We start from the raw sequence: 22,754 nt of genomic DNA on the forward strand, positions 1-22,754 counted from the left end.
GTACAGTCAGTTTACAATGTTGTGTCAATTTCTGGGGTACAGCATAGTGTTTCAGTCCTACATATGCATACACATCTTTTTCATCATAGATTACTACAAGATATTGAATATAGTTCCCTGTGTTATACAGAAGAAACTTGTTTGTCTATTTTATGTATAGTAGTATATGCAAATCTTGAGCTCCCAGTTTATCCCTTCCCACCCTCTTTACCCTCTGGTAACCATAAGTTTGTCTTCTATGTCTGTGAGTCTGTTTCTGTTTTGTAAATAAGTTAATTTGTGTCTTTTTTTTTTAGATTCCAAATATGAGTGATAGCATATGATATTTTTCTTTCTCTTTCTGGCTTACCTCACTTAGAATGATGATCTCCAGGTTCATCCATGTTGTTGCAAATGGCATTATTTTACTCTTTTTATGGCTGAATACTATTCCATTGTATAAATATACCACAACTTCTTTATCCAGTCATCTGTCGATGAACGTTTAGGTTGTTTCCATGTCTTGGCTATTGTAAATAGTGCATGCAGTTATTTTTAATCCCTTATTCTTTCTTTGTAATCTGTTCCTCCAGACATTTGTCCAGGTGCAAGCACTGCAGTAAAGGGTCCCGGGTCCCAGGTCCCAGGTCCCAGCCTGTCTCAGCACAGCTTTTAAACATTCAGGTTGATTGAATCTCCTTTGATGGATCAAAGTGAGCTAAGGGGTTTCACTGAGCTCTGACTGCCCTGGGAGGCTGGGTAAGACGTAGGAAAGCCCCTGGATTGCCAGAAAGGTCTGGGTTCAAGTCTTGCCTGGGCCACTTATTAGTCATGTCTCCTTGAAAATGTTGCTTGACCTCTTTGATTCCACAGAGTTGTTAATTATAAAATGGGGACAATCACCCCACAAGGTTGGACTGAGAATTAAATGTGATAGCATGTGGCACTGGGCCAAAAGTAGCTCCAGTTACTTCATTTCTGTGGGTGTCAGAAACACAATGGGAGGGCAGGACCTGAGATGGAGATGGATTAAGGAGTTGGATGAACAGGTGTGCCCAACTTGGGGCATTCCCTGTGCTTTCTTCCAAAGCAAGGCCATCTGGAGGGGAACCAATCTGATCCCAGGTGCCTTTCCAAGATGGTAGCCCCTCACTCCAGAGACTCCTCCACACAGAAACTGTGACAGGCTCAGGACACATAAACCAAGTGGCCCGTGCCTCACCACTGCCTGTGGCAAACAGGATCTCTCCCTGAGAACCCCCACTAAGCCCAGGCTCTGAGGCTGTGCTTGGACAACACAACACAGACACAGCATTAAGGTCCAGAGGTGGTGCCTTGGCCCTGTCTGTGGTGTGTCTCTTTGATATTGATAATACAGCCTGAGAAATAAAAAATAATTTCAAAAGGGGAAATATTAGTTAAGAGCATGTGAACAAACTTCCAATAGATAGACTTTCATTTTTCTTCTTACTTCTCAGTATTATTTGTGTGTTCTTGTATGAGATTGTGTCTGTCAGGGCTTAAATGTGTCAAGCAAGAAAGAGGAAGAATAAGTTCTAGTTCCAGCTCCAGCTCTTATTAATTGCAAGAGACCTTGGGCAAATCCTTTAATCTTGTTGAGCTTCAGTGATCTCATCTGTAAAATGGGAAGACTGGTGCCTCTCTTAAAGGATTGTGGTTAGGACCAAATAAAACAATGAGTATAAAAGCCTTAATGAATGGGGGACAAAAGTGATACAAATGGAAGCTAGTTGTTGCATGTCAAGTGTTCACTGATCATCTGCTTGAAGCGTCTATAATTATTGGGCTGACCTCCTAGGTATCTAATGACATCCTGGCAGACATCTGAGCCAGCCCCTTCTCTGCTCACTCGATCCCTGCCTCAGCCTCTTCCCTCCATTAGGTCAAATGAACTGAGACACAGCTGATCGCACTGTGTCTGGGCCAGGTCAGATGTTCCTGAATGGTCATTAAGGACTCTTAGGGACAGAGGTGATGAAAACAACTTGCTGGTATGAGTGTGAGGAGCCTTTCTCTGCTGGCCTTGCAAACCCTCTCAAGGCTCACATGGCCTCAGCCTTTCCCTCAAAAAATAAGAGAGAAGTTTCACAGGGCACGGGGAATGGGATGCTGGCTGCCACGGCCTCCAAGCTGCCACATCCACAAACTTTCCATTAAACACTTGAATATGCAAGAAAGAAATGAAAGCCTCTCAAGTTCTTTCTCGTTCCTTTTCTCCTCACTCACTCTCCTCTCAGACACAGCGAAGGTTGTAGAGAACAGGGCCATAGCTGCACAGCACGGAGGCCAGGGAGCGAGCACAATTCTCAACCATTCTGTGTAGACGGGGGCTCACAGTCTTTTGCTTGTTTTACTTTGAGCATAAACTAACTTGTCCTATCAATTTTTTTAAAGAAATAATTAAAACCATTTTCTAACTATAAAATTATATGTACTTGTAGAAAATTTAGAAAATAAAGGAAATGATAAAGAAGTAAAAAAAAACTATCCATAATTCCACCATTGCTAGCATCTCGAGTGTATTTCTTTTCAGTGTTTCCTTAGCCACAAAGGGAGTGGTATGTGTACAGTTTTGAGTATTTTTTTCACTTAATGTTCTGACATGAAAAATTTCCCATAATGCTAAAATGCTCAGAAAGAGAGGATTTTAATGGCTGCATAAGTTTCATCATACAGATGAATCATAAATTATTTAACCTATTCCCTGTTGTTTGACATTGAGGCTGTTTTATTTTTTTCCATTAAAAAGACACTGCTATTAATATTTTTGCATGTAAGTGTCCATGTCTCTGATTATTTCCTTAATATAAATTACTAGAAATAGAACTCCTGGGTCGAAAGAGGAGGAACATTTCTCAAAGTCGTGATCCATGGTGCCAAGCTGCCCTCAAGAAAATATGTACCAATCTACCCTTCCACTCGTAGTGCATAATAATATTCATTTCCCCACACTCCCACCAAAGCTGCATATTGTCTCTATTTTGATCTTTGCTATTTTAATAACTGAAAACTGATTTGCTTTATTTTTATGTAGCAACCCTGTCCTGTCATTCTAGCCAGGGTACTCGTTTGTATGTTTGCTACCTGTTTATCTTGTATGCCCTGCCTACTTCCAAACAGAATCTCAAGTGGTGCCAACTAGGTAATAAGGCCTTAAGGACAGTAATTTTCCCTCTTTGTAGCTTCTGTGCCCGGCACAGGGGTCTTCACATGCTTGATATTTGATACATGTTTAGAGGTTATTTTTGAACCATATAGAGATGTTCACTAACAGAATGGGGTAGTCTCTCTTTTGCTGATGGGTGTGGCCCTATTATGGCCTTTCTTTCACTTTTCATTGCTCTTACAGTTAATCTGAAATGCATGTAATTATTTAGTAGTGTTTGAGGGGAAAAAACCAAATCAACAACAACAACAACAACAAAAAACCCCTCTGTCTCCTCAATTGGATTATCAGTCACGTGAGGGCAGGGGATATATGCCTTTTATGTCTCTTAGAAGAAGTGAATACAGCATTGCGCACATGTGGACATTTTAATTTTTCATTCATTGATTCACCAGTTTAACAAGCATTACTGAGCATCCATTAATATGTTAGGCACTGCACTCTGTGGTGAAGAAACTTGCTGACAGTCTGATAGAAGGAATGGGGTATGGTGGTGCGGAGGATGTTATGAGAGCATTAAGGAGGGACCTCACATCCAGATTAGAGGAATCAAGGAGGGCTTCCTGAGGGAGACGGTGGCTGACAGGGGCTAGCCAATAAATAATAAGGCTGAGGGGCTGAGTGTTTCAGGAAGAGAAAGAAGCAACTGTGAAGTTATAGTAGACAAAGAAAGTATGATGCCTGACACATGAAAAGATGCTCAACATCACTAATTGTTAGAGAAATGCCAATTAAAAATACAATGGGATATCACCTCCCACCAGTCAGAATGGCCATCACTAAAAAGTCCACAAACGATAAATGATGGAGAGGATGTGGAGAAAAGGGAACCCCCCTACACTGTTGGTGGGAACGGAAATGGGTGCAGCCATTATGGAAAACAGTAAGGAGGTTCCTCAAAAAACTAAAAATAGACTTATCATATGATCCAGCAATCCCACTCCTGGGCATATATCCAGAGGGGACTCTAATTTGAAAAGATACACGTACCCCCCTGTTCACAGCAGCATTATTTACAATAGTCAAGACATGGAAACAACCCAAATGTCCATTGACAGATGATTGGATAAAGAAGATGTGAGAGAAATATAGATAGAGAGAGAGAGAGATAGACAGACAGACAGACACATACACACACACACACACACACAATGGAATACTACTCATTCATTAAAAAGAATATAATAATGCCATTTGCAGCAACATGGATGGACCTGGAGATTGTCATTCTAAGTGAAGTAAGCCAGAAAGAGAAAGAAAAATACCATATGATATCACTCGTATGTGGAATTTAAAAAAAAAGGACACAAATGAACTTATCTACAAAACAGAAACAGACTCACAGACATAGAGAACAAACTTATGGTTATCAGGGGTAAAAGGGGTGGGAAGGAATAAATTGGGAATTTGAAATTTGCACCTCCTGGGGAGTGATGGAAATGTCAGCTATCTTGATTGTGGTGGTGGTTTCACTGGTGTGTACATCTACCAAAATCCATCAAATTGTACATTTGAAATAAGTGTAGTTTACTGTACAGGAATCATGCAATAATAAAGGTGTTAAAAAAAAAAAGAAAAGATGATGCTTGGAGGAATGTATTACTGGCTTAAGATACCCAGAACTTAGAGAGGGACAGAGAGAAGGCAGATGAGGCTGGAGAGTTGGAGAGCACGCTGCATGTACAATGAGAATGAAAAAGACCAGTTTGGGGCTTCACTAGTCAGTGTGAATAGTGGCATCAATACCCAGCTCTCATATGCTCAGCATCCTACCAGCCTGACTGAAAGAAGTCAAGATCCTTGGAAGAAATCAAAGTTATTTTCAACATCTTTCCCATCAAGTATTTGGGGACTCTTTGGGGAGTACTTCCATGTTTCAGTGAAACAATCTAGGTCGTCACTTATACCATATCTAACCAGACTAGAATTCTGCAGTCCCAGGTTTGTGCTTCAACAAGGGTGCCAACGCAGGGCTGGAACAAGTACGTAGCAGTTTATGGAGCTCCGTGATGAAGTTGGAACATCACTGCTGCATGTGAAGACCAGAGATTATTGTGCCACTGCTCCAGCAAAGTGTGTAGGAAAATGCTCTTACTGGCTACAATTCAAATAAGGGTTCACAGCAAGGCTGCTTGACTTCACAGAAACAGTTCTTCAAACTTCCACACAAGCCCCCTTTCTTCCAGAAGCCACACATGCTGCCAAAGTGGCGAGGGGAGACAAGTTCCAGTGTTAAGTTACACAGTGAACCCAGAATGCCATTCCCCTGGGGAGCTCTGGCCCAAATGCTAGATCTGATTCAAGGGGCCAGATGCCTTCTCCTCTGTGATGACTGAGTTCTCAGGGCCACCACTACCTATGATTATGCCTCCTTCAAGGCCACCCCAGTCCATCAGGTGACTTAATCCAACCAGGAAGAAGGTTCAGACTCTCTCTCACAGGTTGTCCTATTCAACTTCTGTTTTAAATCAGTGGTTGTAAATGGATACACGGAGAGTAGGCAGTTGCCTGACTGTTCTTATCAAAGGCATCTGAATACCATCTCCTGCCCAGACCATATACCTGGTTTTGTTAAAGTACACAGGTTTTATTCTGCAGGCAAAGAGGATCCAATAAAGTTTATATGGTATATTCATCTATTAATTGCACTATAGTAATTAATGATTAATGTCCACAATATACACAGAGCTCTCAGAAACTGACTAGAAAAGACATACCTGGTAGAAATGGGTAAATGATATGAATATGTAATTCACAGAAGAGAAAATCAAAATGTCCACTAAGTATATTTAAAATATGTTCGTGAAAATTAAAGCAATTATGTAATTTCACTTTATACACTTTAGACTGGTAAAAATTAAGCATGATAACACCTACTGCTGGTGAAAATGAAGAAGAAATATGCATTGCTAGATGAAATGTGAATTGCTACAAGCTTTTTGGCAATCAGGCATACTATAAAATTTTAATACATATGGCCTTCACCTCAGCAATTGCATTGCTCGGAATCCACCCTGTAGAAAGAAGTACGGTTAACCCTTGAACGACATGGGTTTGAAGTGGGCATATCAATTATACAAGGATTTTTTTTTACCATAGTAAATACTGTAGTACTAAATGATCTGTGGTTGGTTGAATCCAGGCATGCAGAACTGTGGATACAGAGGATCTGCCTCTGTAGAGGAACCAAGAATATGTAGGGGACAAGCTATAAGTTATATGTGGATTTTGAACACTTGGAGAACTGCTCTCCCTGACCCCTGTGTCGTTCAAGGGTCAACTGTAAAATCAGAGCACAAAAGATACATGTACAAAGGTGTTTCTCGCTGCATTGTTTGTGGTTGGCAAAACACTGAAAACAAAGTGAGTGCCCATCATTAGGGGAATAATTGCATAAATGATAGTGTGCCCATACCATGGGGAATTATGTAGCCATTTCAAAGTATAAGTTAGATCTATGCTAATTGACTTGGAGGGATTTCCATGAAGTGTGATTACATGGGAAAAGCTATATGCAAAGCTGTATATGCACTCTGATCCGATTTTTAGAAAACGAAGACATCAACTAAGAGCAAAACAACCCAAAACCTTGTGTGTGTGTGTGTGCGCGCGCGCGTGTGTGTGTGTATTTTTCCTGTCCTGTCTTGCAAATAGGAGTGACCAATGAGATTAAATGGAAGTTTTGGATGCAGTGTTTGCTCAAGTTCTTTTCTAACTCTTGGTCTTCCCCTTTCCTTATCTGAAATAAGGATGTGATAGCTGGCACTTTTATAGTCATTTTATGGCTTTGAAGATATGGCAGTGTGGAAGATTGCAAGGTAGACAGTTGGAAGGAAGCTGGCTGCCTGATCACTTTATGGAGCCCTGCACTTCGTACACACAAGAATAAAACCTCAAGCGATGTAGTTGAGTCACTAGAATGAGGAGCCAAACACAATGTATGATTACGTGAGTGTGAAGAAAAGGTATGAAAGTACACATACCAAGTTCTCAGCAGTGATTACCTGGGGAGGGGGTGGGGATGCAGGGAGTAGAGAAAGAGAGAGGAGGGAAGGTACAAAAAAGTATTTAAATAAAAGGTGCCCTTTATTCAAAACTAAAGAGCATTATAATTCCATTTGCTTATAATTATATATTCACTTTTTCCAGGCCCTCTTCATTTCTTCCTAAAATTATCCCTCTCTCAGGGCCATCCTGTGGCAGCTGAATCCCCATAAGGGACAAGGTTTAGTTCCTTTTCTCATATGATTGATCAACATAAAAAGTTGCCCAAAAGGATTGTCATCAAAAAATAAATGGAGAAATGAGGATATCTCAGGATTGTGTGATTTCAGGTGATCATTTCTTTCTTCTGTATATTTGTATGATTGTTTTAATTTTGATATTGATCTTGTATTATTTATATAATCAGAAAAAAACCCAACAATGTTATTTTGAATTGGAGTGAGGCAAGATTGGAGGCAAGACTGGAGGCAAGATCAACTAGGAGGGCATTTTAATAATCCAGGTAAGATATGAGGATGTATTGGATGCAGGTAATGACAATTGGAAATGGAGAGATGTAGACAAGAGTTTGAAATAAGGAGGTAGAATCAATAGGACATAGTGATGGATCAGAAGAGGAGGGGAAGGCAAGATTTCTAGCTTAAATGAGTGGATCGCGAGGTGTGCCATTCCCTGAAAAGAGGAAAACAGGAGGAAAAGCAACTGTTGAAAGGAAGACAAATAGCATCTTAAAGATATGGATGCCTAGGCTCACTCAGAATCACAGCCCCTAGTCACATGTTGCAGGTGATTCCAAGGCACAGCCAGGGCTGAGAAACACTGGTAAAGACCCCAATAGGGGGCAGAGGACCAGGAAGTGTGGGACTGAGGAAACATGATCAGAGAAGGAGGAGGAAAGCAAAGAAGAGTATCAACAGAGGAAATCAACAGAGGAGGTTTCTGACACTTAGCACTGTGCTTGGTGTATCACTGGTGCTCAGTAAATGTTACTAACTAAATGACAGGACGAAGGAAGGGACAATGGTGTCAAATATTGCTGAGGAGTCAAGAAACAGAAGAGCTGTAAAGTGTCCATTGGATTTAGCATCAAAGAGGTTACCTCACACTCTTGTGTGTCAGTTTGTGTTGTTGAGTAGTGGCGGGGGCAATGGGTTGACAAGTGAATGCATGATGAGAAACTATTATATCAAAGATCTCGATTATGCCTCAGAAAACAGGTTTCTAAAACATATTTTGTGATATTGAAAAATGCTTGGTCTACCTATATGATTCTGATTCTGGTAAAAAATTAGAGGCATAAAGAGCTGATTTAAGAGCTTATGCTCTGGAGCTAGACTTCCTGGGACTGAATGTAGTCTCAGCCACTGACTCGATGTGCAACTGTGGGTAAGTCCCCCACTGGATCATGGTGAGCCTTGGGCACAACAAGCATTCAGAAAAATGTCAGTTATTTAATGTTAGACATTGCTATGTATATATGGAAACCAAAAAATGAATGGCACGCTTATAAAGTTCTTTCCTATATAATTTGTGCAAATATTCTGTAATGAACATGTACCATTTTTGTAATTAGACAAACAGGTAAAATAATATGTAACTAAAAAAAACCCACCTTTTGCTGTTAAAGGAAGATAAAGAAAAGGCAATAGTTAAAGAGTGTAAGATTGCTATTTTATGTGCTCATGATGGGACAGACATTTGCCTGTTCATGGCTTTTGGGAAAGAGGCTGAAAGGGGCTGAGGGTGATCCCTGCAGCAACAGTGTTTCTGAGAAGGGGGCGGGAAGTGAGTATGAGAGCAGTTTGAGGAATTAGCCTTGGACAGGACATGTCTTCCTGTGATTGTGGAGGAAAGAAGTGATGAGTAGGTATAAAGGCAATCATTTGTAGATGCAGAGAGAGAGGGGATGGAGGAAGTTCATGACTGATAGTCTTGGTGTCTATTATTGAAGCCAGCAGGCTGTCCTCTGAGAGGGGAGATTTTGAATAGCCACCAGAGGGAATGAAGGAGGAAACAGACTCACAGAGACACTGCCAAGTGGCACCAAGTGTCTGGCTTTGGGTGGAAACATGCCCCTGCCATGGCCCTGACCGGTGTCACCTCCATTGTAGCGGATGTACTGACTGTTCTGGCACACAGTTTTGGCGTACTTGTGGCTTCTCTGGATTTGTCTCGCAGAAACGCTATGGCTTCTGGGTTCAGGAACCTGCAAATCTCCATCTGTGCCTTTTCTCTATGATGCCTATGCTATCTGATCATGAAGGAGTCATTTCAGGACAGCGGCTTGCCTTGAAGTCTGACTTCCTGATGATTTTTGATTGGGGGCCAGTATTATATTCAGTCTGTGTATGAGTGTACATGTGCTTCCTTCACTGCTGCTATTAGGGATTTAACTTACTGGAGGGGAAGCACCTGTAATCCCTGTTTGGAAAAAATGTCTGCTTAATTGCAGTTCTCCCGGATGTGACCCACTTGACAATAAAAAGTTGCAGTGGAATCAGGTCTCATTGTAGCCAGTTTATGCATAGTTAAAATCAGGCATTTGGCTAGCTGGTTGGTAATGACTGGGTCCTCCAGAAAGATTAATTCCCACCATACATATTCTCTGATTTTATCAGGATCTCTGGTGCTTCCACCCCTCCTATTTCTGCCAATTCAGCACACCTCCTGGCATAATTTTCTTCTACATCCTGCCTGAAACCCGTGGCATGTCCTCTGGCATTCTTAGCATCCAAGATCTCTGATTTTCCTGTACATCTTCTTTATAGATCATCAGCCTTGGATTAATCTACCCATTTCCTCTGCTTCTATGTCAGGTTTACTGAGCCCTTCAACAGGGCCTAGGTTTTTGTTCTAACACAGCCAGCAGGGATTAGAGGAGCCAAAGGACAAGGATCCAGCCTGGTGGTCACTGGTGGGAATCAGTGAGACTGCAGGGCCAAGGACTGGCCCGAGAGTAGCCAGGACATTGGTTACGTACAAGGGGATTGAGCAAATATGTAATCTACTGAGGATAATGAAAACAAATTTTCTCACTGTTAGCAAAGGGAGTTAACAAATATGAAAGGGGAAGGCTAAGATAAACCCTGTGATATTGGATTGGAATTGGAGGTATTGGTGAAAACTCATGGTTTTTAATAGATGGATAAATATGGAAATAGATACAGATGTGCATTTCCTAGCTCTGTTCATTGAGAGGACAGGGGCCTAGAAGCAATAAATAACACTCAGTAGCAAGAAGCATGCTGAATACCCAGATCCTGTTTTATGAATATCACCTTCCACTAAAAGGAATCAAGGCTCCTTGGAGAAATGGTTGATTTAGGGACCAGGGCAGGGAAGTATAAGATGAGTCTAGACCCTGTTACCAAAAGTAACAAAGTGCTCAAAGAATGATGGGATACAGGAGATAACTTAAGGGATTCCTACTGGTCATATGTGTGGACAATCTAAAGATCAAAAATAATAATAATAGTAATAGATTATAAATCATTGAATAAAATAGGAATCCATGAATCCATGCAATTGACATTTAACCCCAAATTAACAATTTATAAGGCTTGTAAAAATACTTAGAAATAAGTAAGTGTATTATAACAATAGCACAAGAGCCAGAAAGAGGGTGAATATATTATTGTATGTTTCTTACATGAAGTCACATTATATTATTTCTAGATACACCTCTGATAAGTTAAAATTCATATTATAATCTCTAGAGCAATCACTAAAATAAACAAAAAATGAGAAAAAGCTAAAATGTCAATAGAGAAGTTAAAATACAAAATAACTTTTTTTTTTTTTTTGCTTTAAACAATAGAAGCCAGGAGGGGAGGTTTAAAAAAAGGAATAGAGAGTAGATGGGATAAATTGAAAATAAATAGCAAGAGAGTGGATTTAGAAGCCTGCTCTATCAGTAATTACACTAAATATAAATGGTCAAGACACTACAATTAAAAGGTAGGCTGGATAAGCAGAATGGTCTAGGAAGGCTGCACTACGATAGTTGAGCAAATACTTGAAGGAGACGAAGGAGTAAGACACGTAGATGGGTAAGAGTGTTCCAGACAGAGGGAAGAGCACGTGCAAGACTGATACAGACTATTTTTAAAACGGAGAGATGATTAGCAGTCACTGCTCTGAGGTGAGGCTACCTGGATTCTCAGTGATTGAAACATCCAGGCATATTCCTAGGATTGTATGTTGGTAAGTTATTATGGCCTCAGAGCTTTGCAGGAATATCCCTTAGAACATGACTAGTTCTGATTCTCAACTATGCCTTTTCTGAGCTCATTTATTCTCTATGTTCTATCACAAGCCCCTATACTTTACCACATACCTTCAAAGTTTATGGTGATAATGATCACAGAGTCATGGAATTAAGGACTGGAAGATATCTCAAAGGTCATCTTGCTCCCACCTCACATCTATGCCATGACTGACAGATAATGAGTCAGAGTCACACCCAGAGGAAATGATTTCATTCTCTCAGGGCCAACTCTTCATCTCATGGAAGGCTCTATTAGAAAGTTCTTTCTCCTTAGAGCACAAATCTGCCTCACTGTGGTTGAATTTTTTCTGCACCTAAGCAACCGTGATGAATGTCTTACCACATGTAGTGAATGAGACACAAAGTGCAAGAGTTTCAAATTGACCATAAGTTTCTTGGCTTTCATCACCTTCACAGGGCCTGTCAAATGGTTTAGGTTTCAAAACTTAAACCCTTGGCCTTCACTAAACCTTCCCAGTATCTTCTGTCAAGAGGCTTCCTGGACTTTTGAAGGGAAAGTAAACCAAATGGGTGTTTGTTTCTCATCAGTGAAAGCAAAGTGCTTGCAGAGGCCAGCTGGGCTATTTTTGTCTGTGGGTTGTGAATGGTTGCCAAGAATGAGCAGAGGTATTTGTCTGTGGTAAAGACAGAGACGAGGGTTGGTGGAGATGGCTACTGATGCAGGAGAAGGAAGGTTCATGAACAGGATTCGGAAGCTGAGAGCCTTGTTGAGATGGTCCTAGCTCTACCTTTAAGCTCACATCTCCTTCTCTTGCTCACTTGCGTATTCTCATCTGTGGGCTCAGGACTGCTATGGGATTCATTCCTCTAACAGGAAGCAGATATCAAGCCTTTGGTTGGACCAGTCTTGTAGTACCCTCATCTTACTGTATGATGCTCTGATTGCTGATATCTTGAGTCCAAACTCTCCTCCTCCTTTTCCTCACTAACAGGGCTCAGCATTGCTTTGGCTGGATGCGAAAGGCTGGGGTGGGAGGACAGAATCACCTGAAGTAGCACAAAATGTCAAAGAGTCAAGTTAATCCAACAGATTTGGGGACTGACTCAGGTTCAAAGACTGAGTGTCCAGAGAAACACCAACTCCACAGGCCTCAAAATCCTGGGGTTTCAGAGCCATGAATTTGCGACCAGGTAGAGCTGGGATTAAATGGAAGCAGTGGTGGGACAAGTCAATGCAGGGCCCTGGGTTATTTCAGCATTTCAAGGCCCATGCGTATTGAATATGTACACATGAATGAGTGTGAATTCAAGGTGGCTTTTTTAAAAATAGAGATTTTAAAATATAGATTTAAAAAAAGCATATAAATTAAAATACAGATTCCTGGGCCCTGCTCTTAGAAATTCTGATTCAGGCAGTCTGAACAGGACCCAGAAAGCTGTCTTTTGGAAACTTCTCCAGATGACTCTGGTGCGTGTTTGGGAATCATCAGCTTAAAGGATTGGCAGTCAGGCAGACACCTGTGCTGAGTCGCTTGTCTATTGACATCAGAACTTCCTGCCTTCAGTTGTGGGCCTATGTTTGCCTTATCTTTTCTCTCACCTACCTGGGCGGCTCTCATGTCTTGATTACCTCCCTGCCCAGTCTTAGCAGGTCTTGGGGCTACCGTGAGCTAATGATAAAGAGGCTTAGCATTACACCTGGAACTCAATAATCACTCAATAATCAAAGTCAGTTGTTTTTCTTATTATCTGATTCGAATTATATTATGTACCTGACTTGTATGACCCACTAGACTATGCAATCATATCCCTTGAAGATAGTGGAATTAGGCCAACCTCCCACCTCCTACACTAATCCTTGCTATCTCTCCTCCTCCAGGAAACTTCCAGTTTGGCCCCATTGGGTTCTCACTTGGTGCCAGTCTGATTGTCTTGGGTTTGCTTTCTGTTCTTTTGGCAGGATCTGGAGCAGGTGTAATCCCTTTTGTGTTTGTTTAGAAATGCTCTCCACTGGTTGAGGAGTTGGGCCTCCCACTCACAGTGTTTTGGTGGTTTGTTTCCATTGCTTTGTGATTGAGTTTATGATTGTGGTACAACTACTTGGAGCTGAAATGTAGTTTCTTTGGAGACAGGGGTATTTTGTAGACACAGTGTGTAATTCCTTGGACAAGGAGGGTCTCCAGAATGTAATATGCTATCTCTCCTGGCTCTAAATTATCCTGAGTGGATAGGATTCTACTTTTACAGCCAGAACTAGAGTGAATGCAGGATTCACTCATTTGTTCCTTTATTCAGCTAATGTTTTACTGTGCCAGACACTATACTAATACTGGGAAGAAAAATGGCCCCACCATTTCAGCCCAGACCCTCTTTGCCCCCTCTCCAGTCCACCAATTGCAGCACTGATAGGTTAACCTTTACTTGGTCATATTTATGGTTACCGAATACCTACTGTGTGCTAGGTGAAAAAGCTGGTAGGTTATAGTTCCTGTCTCCCAGGAGCTCACAGCTTGGAAGGAGAGCAAGCTCAGAAATACATAACTATTCTATTTCAAGTCCTGTTTGCAATGAGTAAAATGTGGTTATTCTACCAAGAGCTTAAGACTAAAAAAGGAGCCAAAATAGAAATATGTGCAGAGTACAGGAACATAAGAATTAAATTTACTTCAAAAGAGTCATTCATTTAACAAGCATTGACTAAATGCCTACTAAATGCCTCGCATTGTGCTTAATAGAGAAAAACAGCCTCTGCTTTAATGGAATAGAGTTTAGAAGTGTGGGCTCTAAAGAGTAAGAGAAATCTGAGTTTGTATCCTGGCTCTGCTACTTACTAGCTATGTGAGCTTGGGCAAGTTACCTACCTTCTCTGAGCCTCATATTTCTCATCTATAAAATAGAGGAAATAATATCTACTACATAGACTTACTGGGAAAGTTAAAGAGACTTAAAAAAAAATCTTTCAGTTTAGCTGCCCTTTGTATACTACCTTGTATAACAGTTAGTGCCTGATTGTTGCCCTAGACTGTAATTTCCCAAGGGTGGTGACTGTGTCATATTCAGTGTTGTATCTACTGTGACCGCTGCTTATGGTCCCTAGTGCACATCTGGTTTAGAGTCCCTCACACCTGCGGTTCCTGTTCCCATGCCTTGGGCACCAACCATCCAGGGGCCTCTGGCTGTACTGATTCTTATCACAGAGAAACAATATAAAGCCTGGCATGGAGCAGGAAGCTGGTGTTAGGCTCGCTCCTACCTTCCTGCAGGTTACCGATGTGCCCCCTCAATTTTATCTCCCACCCACATCCAGCTTAAACCCAGCCCTACCCCTGCCCCTTCTCTTGCTGTCCATGTCTCACTGCCTTGTCTGCCTGCTGCTGACTTCCTGCCTTACCTTGGTTCTCCACACTGGCTCTCCAGACCTGACTGATACAGCACTGTCTACTTCAGAGAACTGTGCTCACACAGGAGCGACCCCAGCTGGCCTACTCTCTCATCCTGACCCAATGCCTCAGACTCCTTGCTATCAGCTTTTCTGCCCCAGTTGGACTTCTGCTCCACCCAGACCCACCCAATAAACATGCATTGAGTTCTGAAAGTGTGCTTGGCTCTGTGTTAGGGAACACACAGATGAATGACATGGTCCTTGCCCTGAACCACATCCTTGACTGCACCTGTCTCCAACATCCACAGGCTTTTAAAAAGAGTACTGTTGGAAAAGGAGTCTCCAGCCTCCACAATGAGGTTTTCTTGCCCACTTTGATGAGCAGATAACCATATGTCTTCTGGTGGGACCCTAGATCTAGCCCTTTTTACCTGACCTGCAAGAACCACACAGAGCAGGAAGTAGTGGATTGATAAACAGTCACTGAGTACTTAGCATGTTTCAAGCACTGGGGATACGGCAGAGGCTATGATGTACTTTCTGCCCTTGCAGAGCTTGGAGATTGTGGTAGGTGGAACAATGGCACCCAAAGATGTCCATGTCCTGATCCTTGCATGCTGTGAATGCACTATGCTACCTGGCAAAGGGAGTTAAGGTTGCTAGTAAACCGACTTTAAAATAGTATAAACGGGATTACCCAAGTGTGGGCTCAGTGTATTCACTAGATCCTTAAACATGGAAGAGGGAGGCAGAAGAGTCAGTGTCAAAGTGATGTGATGTAAGAAAGACTCAGCTGGTCAATGCTGGCTTTGAAGACAGGAGAAGCCATGAGCCAAGGAATGCCGGCAGCTTTTAGAAGCTGGAAAAGGCAAGAAAACAAAAGGAACTCAGTCCTGCTAACACCTTGATTTTAGCCCAGTGAAACCCATTTCAGACTTCTGACCTTCAGAATTACAAGACAATAAATTTGTGTTGTTTTAAGTAACTAAATTTGTGGTAACTTGTGAAAGAAGCAATGGGAAACTAATGCAGAGCTCAACTAGGAAGATAGGAATTAAAGATGAGATTATAGTTCAATGTGATGAGTGCAGTGATAGGAGAAGTACTGAACTGGGAGATTACTTGGAAGAGTCCCAGTCTCAGTGGACATGGTAAGGGGGAAGTCAGGCAGAGCTTCCTGGAGGAAGAGGGCTGGGCACCTTCAGGAGAGAAATGGAGCCAGACAAGAATCTGCTGTAACCGTGTGAGGGGGACAGTAATCTAGCCCATCAAAAAAAACCCCAGGGAAGAGGTGTAGGAGGGTCTGGGCTGAGAGTGAGGGAGGCACATAAAGGATTACTCTGGACTGGTCCCTCTGCCCGCAGTTCCTCCTTTTTGGAGAGGAATTTTGCTAGAGTTTTCAAAATGTAAAAAAGTGGATAAATAAATGGTAGTAAATTCATACAGCAGAATATTATACCTCCATTAAAAAGTAAATTTAAAATCTTTTTTCCCAGAAGAAAAATGTAAAAGGCACAAATGCTTTGGCCTAGCAAGTTTCACTGTCCTTGGTTGGCAGGGGAAGGTATAGGTCAGTGGTAGAGTGTGTGCGTAGTATGCACGAGGTCCTGGGTTCAATTCCTAGTACCTCCATTAAAATTAAAAAAAAAAAAAAGCTCCCTGACAGAAATTTATCCTGCACATGTGACTTCACAGGATTTCAAAGACGAATGTCCAAGGTATCTCTCTGCTGAATGGTTTCTAATGGTTAAAAACTAGAAATAACTTGTGTCAATAGATGGGTGATTAGTTACATTTGAGGCATCCATGGTGTGACATTCCATGAAACCTATTAAAAGCAAAAGGGCAGATCCATTTGGCCTGATAAGTAGAGTAACCAGCGGTTTATCCAAACCAGGCTATTTTGAGAGTGGGATGGGACAGACTGTCCCAGGCAAACTGGGACACATGACCATACCAGTGATAAAGAATGATCTCCAAAGAAGATCTTTAGGTGAATAAAAAAGCAAGATGAATACAAGAATCTGCTGTATGAATAGCATGACTCCATTTGTGTGGGTTTTTTAAAGAAAGGATACACTCTTCTAGTTACATATGCATAAATGCTTTTTTATAAGAATATGCAAGGAGTTGATCAACACAGGTCTAGGGAGAACACTTCCACATCAGATTCTTATATTCACTTTATACTCTAACCTAAGTAGTTAAATTACTTTTATAATAAAGACAGAAAGTTGACCGGGTACATATACTGCTTTCATGATAAAACTGTACATTCAAATAAAGTCATGGAAAGCCAAACACATTTTAATGAGACATTTGCTCCCAACCTGCCTCCGGTTCTAGGTCGGCTCCCTGACTGGTCTTGTCCCTCTCAGTAAACTGAGAGGCTATAAAACTGGAGGCTACATTTTTCAAAGAAAATTTTCAGCCTCTTTAAAGCTGCAAACTCTCCATTTGAATTAGAGGAAACAGGTATCCATTTGTAGAAAATATTTCTCTTCTCTATTCTAAAACCTACTGCAGGACAGTAAATTGTTCCTCCCACTCCTTTTTCCTTCTGCACTGAAAAAGGAGCACATTTGAAAACTCTCCTCCTTTAGATAAGTTCCTTTCAAGAAGGGAAGGGTTGAATTTTAGGTCATTTGTCCACCCACTTCCTGAGAAAAGGTCACTTCCTCAGTGCTGGTCTGAGCCCCGCCAGAGAGCAGGTTGGGAAGGGCTGTTCTGCGGCTTGGTGGTTTGGTCAAATGGCCTTAGAGGGGTCAGGTTTTTCTGAAGACCTGTTGATTTCCATGGATTTTTATCACCCTGGAACTTCACTCTCAGGGAAAAGGAGGGACCAAAGCAATGAGTTCAAGAGATTGAGAGGGTGGAGGTAGTTTCCCTGAACAGCTTTCTTACAGGAAAAATCCCTGTCAGACTCGTTCTGCTCCTGCCCTCTCCCTACCCCTTGTGATCATTTAAGTTTTCTGGCCTGGAGAGCTTTCCCTCATAGTCAGGCGGCAGGAGGAGGGGGAATAATAACACCAGAAAGTGGCTGAACTGGGGTTTGACCACATCTGTCTGCCTCAAAAGCCTGTGAAAGCTCCACACAGCTGGCCCAACCCTAGCTCATCCCATCTCTCCTTCTGGAAATTCAGTGCCCTCTTCAGGCAGGGCTCTTCTCAGCTCTAACTGCCCCTGCTCCTTTCCATCCTCCAGACTGTTCTCTAGTCACACCCCAGCCACATCCTTCGCACCTCTGCTCCCTACCCAAACACCCCCACCTTTGCAGGGTACCCTTCCAGTCCTATCTCTTTCATAAGGATTTTTCTGAGAACTGATGTTATGCTAAAAAGATACTAGATTTAAAAAATTTAAAAACAATGTGCAAAAGATTATTATCATTTTTAATGATAATAAAATCATTGATTTTAGCTGTGGGGCACATTCAAACTTCGGGTTTAGCTCAGTGGCAGCCCGTGGTGGTTGCAATGGATTGTCCAGGCTGTTTTCCCAGCTGTGACCTAGAGCAGCAGCGGGGATGGCCTGGAGGGCCCCGGGGATCTCCTGCATGGGGTGAAAGCTAAGCCAGCCAGAACCAGCCTCATGGCAGGAGGTACTGGGAGAAAGCAGGCTGCAGTTTGCACATCAAATCCCAAGCTGTTTTGCCTCAAATACAAAGGAGTCACTTTCTAAGAGGAAGTCAGTTCTTCCCACAGCTTACCTAATGCCACCAAAACAACTCTTGGTCACCGTCTCTTGGAGTACTGCAGGGTACAGTGCGATCTCAGGACAGAGCCTGGACGTTCATGCATCCAGCTCCTCTGACCGGGGCATTCTGGCCATCACTGCCCAGACCTAGGGGTTCCTGTTTCCAGCTGTGTTAGTAGAAAGAGAATCTGGGCTTGAGTCAGAGAATCATAAAATGTTAAGAGGTAGAAGGGATTCAAGGAGAAATCCAACACCCTCTGACAAGGGAAATGAGGCCCAGAGAGATTTCAGAACTGGCTCCCAAATGCTGATCCTGGTATCTGTCAGTCTTCTGAAAAATGAAGAAAATAAGGACAAAGCAGTGAGTTTAAAAAATAAAAATAAATTGATTTAATTTAAGACATGCCCTTTATTCTGGTAATATAGTCTTTCCTGGGTTCTAGTGTTGAAATGCCTTTTCTTTTATGAAATGTTGTTAGGAGATGGTGAGTGATTTTTAATGCTCTTAAAAAGAAAGTAATGACTCTACTTGAAATTCCAATGTATGGATACCACGGGGTTGGGTCACTCGCCAGTGGCCATACACGTATATCTAGTCGGGGGCAGAGCTGAGTTTGAATTTCTGTTACTCACTGTTTTTTTCTAAGCCGCAGAGACAACTATGTATGACTTGGGGTAAGAGATTTTACATCCTGAGCTTCAGATTTTGATAATAAATGAGGGCTAATAAAATCTGCCCTCTGTCACAAAGTAATCATGAGGCTAAAATGAAATAATGCCGAAGAAAGAACTTCGAGAATCAAAATTTTTATACCAAAGGCTTGGTGTGATTATTATGTCAGGCAAGTGAGTCTCAAGCTGTGTGGATTATTTGCTGTGAAGACGATACTGGTTTCCTAGGGCTGCTGGAACAAAGAACCACAAACCAGTGGCTTAAAACAACAGAAATGTGTTCTCTCACAGTTCTGGAGGCGAAGTCTGAAATCAGGGTGTTGGCAGGGTCATGCTCCCTCCAAAGCTTTAGATCATCTTTCCTTGCCTCTTCCAGTTTCTGGTGGCCTCAGGCATTGCTTGGCTTCTGACAGAAAATCTCCTATCTCTGTGTCTTCCCATGGCTGTCTTCACTCTGTGTCTGTCTCCTCATGTGGTGTTCTTTTTATAAGGAAACCAATCATATTGGATTAGGGGCCCACCCTCCTCCATTGTGACCCCACCTTAATTGATTTCATCTTCAAAGACGCTTTTTCCGAGTGAAGTCATGTTCTTAGGTCCCAAGGATTAGGACTTCAACATATCTTTTGTGGGGGGGACACAATTCAACCCATAACCAAGACCATTTAGGTAAATTTTAAGTTGTATTTTAAGCAGCATCAGCTGCTCTGACTTTAAGAAAAGCAAATTTCATCCTCCCACCCTTCCAAGAAGAAACATGGTGAGGCAGAAATAAAGAGAAGTCCAGGGAGGGGGAGCATTTTGGAGGAAAATTAAAAGAGCTAGTTAATCAACAATCTTTGGCTCCTGAGAGACGGAGCACAGAGCAGCAGTGACCAGAGCTTGAAAGCAAGTCCCAGGCTGCACTCCTGGAAGAGCTCTGAACTGGAGCGCGGCTCCCCCAGGGCACCTGCACTGCCAGGGAGAGGTGAAGGAACCAAAGCTTCTTAAATCAATACGCTTGGGCCTGAAGCAGTATTTATTCATGAAGGACCTGAGCTGGGTTCTGCTCTGCCCAGAGCAGACACACTGGTGGCAGGGACGTTGCAGAGCAGTCTGGCCTTGCCAGGCCCTGGGGCCAGTTGAATCAGCACCAGCACTCTTCTTTCCTCACTGCCAGCCTCCACTTCCTCTCAGAGATTTTGTGTTCTTATCCTGACTCAAAGGTCAAAGGCAGCTGTGTTCAGTTCTCCTGAGGACTGGGCCAAGGAAGGACATGGTCACAGCAAGAATTCTGCTCAGATCTTGGGAAGAATCCATTCTCCATCAAGTTTGCGGACCCTGAAAACCTGTTACTTGAGAAAGACAGGGCTGCATTATGGCTTTTGCTGGCCCTTGGCACTGTTGCCTTTGAGGTCCCCTTCCTCCATTAAAAAAAAAATTAAAAGTTGTATTTTATATAATTTGTATAAAGATGAGTATAATCCAGGCTGGATTCATTATTATATATCCATTATTGTTATATATTTTTTCCTTCTAGTTTTAAAAGAAGCTAAAATTAAGATATTTTTGTTGGTCCTTAAAATATCATGGGCCCATGGGGGTGTTGGGTACAGTGAGGCATGTGTGGGTATGTGAGTGTGTATTAGATCTAGGAGATGACTTAAAATCAATCCAGTCTGGACACAGGGGAATGACCAAGATGACCTTTTGAGACCCGTGTTGCTGAAGGAATAAGGTTTAAGATAGCACGCCTTTTCTCTATATAGTTAGATGCTCCCTTTCCTCCTATGGACCCAGACATATATCCAAAAGGAAAGTGCATCTGTCTTGTCAATGGTTCCCTGATATCCAACTTCAATATCTGAATACCTTGCCCAACCTCAGAACAAAAATGTGTAGGAGGATGGGCAAACAGGGTGATAAGAAGGAGAGAAAGCCAGGAGGAATGACCTGGACCACTGGTCTAAACAAGAGCCCAGGGCCCGATGTTGTTGCATATCAACACAAATCCTTCCTAGCTGGGGGTCCCCCGAAACAGTTTTCTCCCGGACCATAACTGTTCATGGTTTTGAGCACAAAATATTTTATCTTCCATCTAACCTCACACTAACCCACCTTCTCCTCCATCAAGGGAAGTTGTACTAATTTTACTGAGTCTGGGAAGCATTCATTGAGTCGTTGGACTTACCTAGGGGTTAACAAAAGTGCAAATGCACTTTTTCTGTAAAGGGCCAGGTAGTACATATTTGAGGCTTTGGGGGCCTTGTGGTCTTTGTTGGGACTACTTAATTCTGCTGTCATTGTACAAAAACAGCCATGGATAATATGTAACGTAATATGGTTGTGTTCAGGTAAAACTTTATTTACAAAAACAGTGGAGGGCCAGATTTGGCCTGTAGGTTGTGGTTTGCTGATCCTTGTAACTAACCTCTTTCATTTCTCAACCATATCCTGTCCTTTCTTTCCAAAACATGTCTTGAGTGTTTTATGAGCTCTGCACTATGTTAAAAACATTATTACACCCTGTAATATTTAAGTTTTCCTGTTTTTATTTCTTGTTTCTTCAGTGACCTCAAAGTCCCTATCTTCTTCTGTCTCCTCCATGAGGCCTAAACCAGCGCTGAGCTGAGCATACTTTGGTTTCTTATGGTATTTATTACTTACATTTTTCTGGTCTTGAAATCAATGAGGAGGGCATTAGTCAAATGCACTAAAATTCACCTATTTGTATTTGGTGTTCAATCGCCCTTCCTTTCAGGCATCTGTTTTCCTCATGGTGCAACCTTCAGCTCTTGCCTGCAAGGCCCATCCCACAGAGCTTTGCTAGCAGTTAACTATACTCACCATTTGTCAGTCAACCAGGATTTATTGAGCACTTACCAATATACCCCAGACTATGCTGGTAAATGTGAAAGTTAAGAAAAAAATGCAATCTCTACTCTGTAGACTGTGGTAGACATTGGTGCCCATCTCCCAACAAAAAACCCTACATCTCCCACTAGTCATACCCTTTTGAAGTCCATTGATTCTGGTTGGTTGTGTGACCTCCTTGGCCAATGAGATATTAACAAACACAAAATAAGTAGATAAGTGCTTATACATGGGGGCTCTACTTCTGAAAATGCTCCCTTTTGGAACTCAGCTGCCATGCTGTTAGGAAGCCCAGATGACCTGCTGGAGAGGAGGCGATGTGGAGAGGCCATGTGGAGAGGCCCTGGAGGATGAGACACCACACAGAGAGAGGGGCTGGCCAGCTCCTAGCTGTTCTAACCTCCTCAACTGAGGTGTCAGGCATGTGAATGAACCCCTTGGAGCCTCCTAACACAGTTGAGCCTCCAGATGATGGCAGTTGTGTGAGTGACATCAAACCAGCCAGCAGAAGAGCCACCCAGCTGATCCCAGCCTGTTTGTAGAGTTGAGTAAATAAATACTTAGTTTGGGGATGATTTGTAATGCAACAATATATACAGGTTTCCCCCTGCTACTCAAAAACAGCGTCCCTGTGAAGCCTCTCATGAGCTGAATTGGTATAAAGTGAGAAAGCAATTACCTTTTTTCTTAAAAGTGAAAATCCTCCTTGGATTTCTTTTGGTTAGTGAAAATAGGCACTAATGGTGGTCCTT

This window comes from Camelus bactrianus, chromosome 23, assembly GCF_048773025.1.
Source record: "Camelus bactrianus isolate YW-2024 breed Bactrian camel chromosome 23, ASM4877302v1, whole genome shotgun sequence".
Lineage (NCBI taxonomy): Eukaryota > Metazoa > Chordata > Mammalia > Artiodactyla > Camelidae > Camelus > Camelus bactrianus.